Below are 5,000 nucleotides of genomic sequence, written 5' to 3' on the forward strand. Positions count from 1 at the left end.
GAAAAAGCCAGAAGAGCTCTTAATGCAATTAAGAGAACATTTTATAATGTCCAAATTCCAATTCAAATCTGGCTCAAAATCTTTGATAGTGTGATCCAGCCCATTGCGCTGTACGGTAGTGAAGTATGGGGTCCACTCAGTCACCAGAGCTATACCCGCTGGGACAAACATCCAACAGAGTCTTTCCATGCAGAATTCTGCAGATACATTTTACGTGTTCAGAGAAAAACACCAACAAATGCATGTAGAGCAGAATTAGGCAGATACCCACTGATCATTAACACTCAAAAGAGAGCACTGACATTCTTTAACCACCTTAGATCCAGCCCCCGAGACAGCCTCCACTCCAAAGCCCTCCAAAGCCAAGAGCTAACCCCAGAGAAGAGTCCCCTATGTCAGCTGGTGCTGAGGCTAACTGCCCCCTCTCAGAGCCACTCTGACCAGTCTCTCAACAACACTGCTCTCCAAACACCAATCACAGTCAAACGCATTATAACACAATGTAAAGACAACTATTTACAACATTGGGAAGAAGAAACTAAAAGCCAAAGTAGATTAGAATGTTACCTGGCTCTAAACAGAGAGTATGAGCTGGCAGAGTATCTCTCTACTGTCAGAGATAGAAAGCAGAGACAGATCCTAACAAGTACAGGCTCAGTGACCACAAACTGGCAATCGAAACAGGAAGACTCAAAAGATCCTGGCAACCAAAAGAGAACAGAACATGTGGTCACTGTACGACAGGTGAGACTGAGACAGAGATGCACTTCCTCCTGAAGTGCCAAACATTCAACCAAGTAAGGAGCATTTATTGGAACAAGTTGAACTCTGTAATCCCAGGTTTCAAGGAGGTTGATGACCTCTCAAGACTGAGAGTACTCTAGGAGAAGGAGACAAGGCACACCTTGCTGCCCAATATGTATACACATGCCACAACCTGAGGGACAGTGAATGAGACTCACACACACACACACACACACACACACACACAACACACACACACACACACACACACACACACACACACACACACACACACACACACACACACACACACACACACACACACACACACACACACACACACACACACACACACACACACACACACACACACACACACACACACACACACACACACACACACACACACACACACACACACACACACACACACACACACACACACACACGTTGAAATGTAATTGTATCACTGTATATATATATCATCAATAATATGTACAAATTTGAAATGTCTGTTAATGTTGTTAATTATTTTGTATTGTGATGCTTTGGCAACATTGTTTAATTTAACTTTCATGCCAATAAAGCCCCTTTGAATTGAATTGAATTGAATTGAATTGAATTGAATTGAATTGAATTGAGAGAGAGAGAGAGAGAGTGTGTGCAGTGGCGGAGCCAGGATATTTTCAGTGGGTGGTCAGGATGGAACCAGTGATCATTTTTGAGTTGGCATTGAAATCACTATTATATGAACATAAAAATACAAACAAGGGATTATTTAAGGACCTCCAACACACCTCTACATCATGAGGGATTATTTAAGGACCTCCAACACACCTCTACATCATTAGGGATTATTTAAGGACCTCCAACACACCTCTACATCATTAGGGGTTATTTAAGGACCTCCAACACACCTCTACATCATTAGGGGTTATTTAAGGACCTCCAACACACCTCTACATCATGAGGGATTATTTAAGGACCTCCAACACACCTCTACATCATTAGGGATTATTTAAGGACCTCCAACACACCTCTACATCATTAGGGGTTATTTAAGGACCTCCAACACACCTCTACATCATTAGGGATTATTTAAGGACCTCCAACACACCTCTACATCATTAGGGATTATTTAAGGACCTCCAACACACCTCTACATCATTAGGGATTATTTAAGGACCTCAACACACCTCTACATCATTAGGGGTTATTTAAGGACCTCCAACACACCTCTACATCATTAGGGATTATTTAAGGACCTCCAACACACCTCTACATCATTAGGGATTATTTAAGGACCTCCAACACACCTCTACATCATTAGGGATTATTTAAGGACCTCCAACACACCTCTACATCATTAGGGATTATTTAAGGACCTCCAACACACCTCTACATCATTAGGGGTTATTTAAGGACCTCCAACACACCTCTACATCATGAGGGATTATTTAAGGACCTCCAACACACCTCTACATCATTAGGGGTTATTTAAGGACCTCCAACACACCTCTACATCATGAGGGATTATTTAAGGACCTCCAACACACCTCTACATCATTAGGGGTTATTTAAGGACCTCCAACACACCTCTACATCATTAGGGGTTATTTAAGGACCTCCAACACACCTCTACATCATTAGGGGTTATTTAAGGACCTCCAACACACCTCTACATCACGTGGGATTAAGCTAGAGGAGGAATAGATCAAATCATATTCAGTATATCCAACTATTTGTTTCGTATCCCCGCAGGCAAAGTATCAACGAAGCTTACATTATACAAATGTAATGCAATATACAGACTGTTTAGCTTCTGGTGATCAGCAGCACTATGAGCTCATTCTCTCAGTGTGTCATCAGGAATACAGAGACACACACACATCTTTTAAATAAGAGTTTTTAAATTCAATTATTGGTTAAGAATAAACATCTTAAAGTAAATAACAATAAACAATAGCCCTTAACCTTGAAGGCCCCCGGTTGTAATCTTACAACATTACTTTAAGCTATCCAAAAAAGTCAGGAAATGTTTTTGTTTTTTTAAAAGACTACATTTACATATAAGGTCCTTTTGTTCAGCCTCACATGCTATTGGGTAGTAAATGTGTAAAAATATTATTTACAATGGACTACGCTTAGCTAACAGACTCATTTCCACCACTCATGGACCACACTCACCTTTTCTCTTGAAATACTCGGTGACATACTGTCTTCCTTTAGTCCCTCTCTCTTTTCTTTCTCTCCTTTCTTTTCTTTTTGAAAGCCTGATTTGTGAGTCATTGAGACATGGTGTTGTACCCTTAAAAAGGGAAATAGTGAGTGAGAGAAGTGAAGACATACAATCACACTGCTCCGCCTTCACTCGTCTGAATCCAGCCATCTTTAAAATGAAGCTTGTACATTTACAATGAATACACTCACATTTCAGGACCAATCATTATGACTAAATGCTCCTTTATCTTTAGCTCTTTAACAGTGGTAAAAAACATATGTATGGACATGTGAATGCAACAGTGCCTAGCTTAGCTGCTAATAACATGACAAACGGTCAGATTCAGCGGCACCACAAGGTATACAGCAGCTAGCTTCAATGAACACAAAGTTAGCCAGAGTTAGCAAGAACCTGTGGGCCATCTAAGCTAATTTACAGATGGCCCTGAGCCCAATAGAGATTGCCCTGAAAAATGCGCGCGGACAAAATGACGCACGAAGGGTTTGGGGGGCCTCCCCCTAGAACATTTATATTTGTGCAGGTCTTAGATGCTGTCTGGTGCATTCTCTAGACTGAATTATAAGATGAACAACCACAATATTACAATTTCAATTGTATTCTTCATTTCACTTGTTTGTGTTTGCTCGCTTGCATGCCCTGCATAGCTATAAGAAATACTTAAGTTGTTGGTCAAGACACTTTCCATCAGATGAAGGTAAATGCCTTCCCAGATGTAAAAAAGTAGAAAACATTACATTCAGTTATAACTGCCAAAACAAACATTATGTACATTATTATGGCCCCTGTTCAAAATGTTTGTAATGTTATCTACTGTAAGTTGGTCGAAGGAATGCCTCCTCATCCAGAAGCTGACCGAGCAGACCCGAGCAGCCGAGTGCATCCGCGAAGCACACACAATGGCGACGTCAGAGTTCCCGTTAGCAAGCAAATCTAAATCTCTTCGGTCAAAATAATTTCCCTTTAGCGCAATACCGCTTCAGTTGCGCCACTAATGTGACAGACGAGAAGAGTCCATTCTAATGTGTAACACTTAATGTGGAGAAAGAGATGTGCTGTGTGGGTTGATTGTGCGTTGATCTGTTGCTAATGCCTTGGGGTTCCGGTGGGCATGTAAACAAATGCATAATGCTGCGCTATACTTTGTGGCCTCACCCAGTTGCATAGCAACGCTTATTGTTTAGGTCACGGAGTCTTTTAATAAGCAGGTAGTCATATCATTAGCTAAAACTAGCTGGATCTGATCGATATGGACATAAACGCGAGTGAAGTCTAATCTGACGGGAGAGAGATCAGCTGCTGCTGACGAGTCGACACGCAGCTCTGCATGATCACATGCAGCGGTGAGCGGACAAAACACAGACTTCAGGTTAGAATATCACACGTAGCTATTTTAATCACCTCTCAAACTACCGTAACTAGTTATAGATATGTTTAGTTTTACTGTCGGGTCACTCATCACTGGATCCGCGAGCTGCATGATACTGGTATAATAGATTGCCCGATCGGGCAACCAGCAGGTGAGGCTTCATTGCCCGAGCTAAATACTAGATGGCCCCGGGCCATCGGGCAGTCCTTAATGTCGAGCCCTGAGACTGTAATTACCTTACAAAGGGAAATAGTGAGTGAGAGAAGTGAAGACATACAATCACGCAGCTCCCGCCTTCGCTCGTCTGAATCGAGTGAGGAAGAGCGCAGTGATCCCTCCCACTGGAACCCCAAGGCATTACCAACAGATTAACGCACAATCAGCCCATACAGTAGGATACATCTATCTCTCAGAATAGACTAGTCTTGTCTGTCGCAATGGCACACACGTAAGTACCAGCATCCCTGCTCACATGCTCTCACTAGGCTTGTTTGAGACAAGCGAGACCTGCGCAGACCTGCGCAAGTTCGATCAACGTCTTGCTCGTGCGTTGCATGATGGGTAGTCATTTTGTCCGACTTGCTCTGGAGGCTCGCTCACATGAGACGTTGAAATCTCGCGGGACAAAGACGCCCGCAGCCTTGAGAG

The 5,000-nt window shown here is 42.5% G+C and overlaps 1 protein-coding gene across 2 annotated transcripts in view; it reads left to right on the plus strand.

Moving 5' to 3' along the window:
• The first annotated feature begins 4,232 nt into the window (after positions 1-4,232).
• LOC307017230 (5-hydroxytryptamine receptor 1B-like) overlaps positions 4,233-5,000 on the plus strand; it is a 10,036-nt gene continuing 9,268 nt past the window's right edge. Inside the window, exon 1 of one of the 2 annotated variants that reach the window (XM_079646787.1) lies at positions 4,233-4,326. The gene's annotated coding sequence lies outside the window, so the exon portion shown is untranslated. Of the gene's footprint in view, positions 4,327-4,863 lie in introns of those variants that run through there. The other variant, XM_079646786.1, reaches the window with a different exon arrangement.

The sequence above is a fragment of the Notothenia rossii genome (genome assembly GCF_949606895.1).
Source record: "Notothenia rossii genome assembly, chromosome: 8".
In the NCBI taxonomy this organism is placed as follows: domain Eukaryota; kingdom Metazoa; phylum Chordata; class Actinopteri; order Perciformes; family Nototheniidae; genus Notothenia; species Notothenia rossii.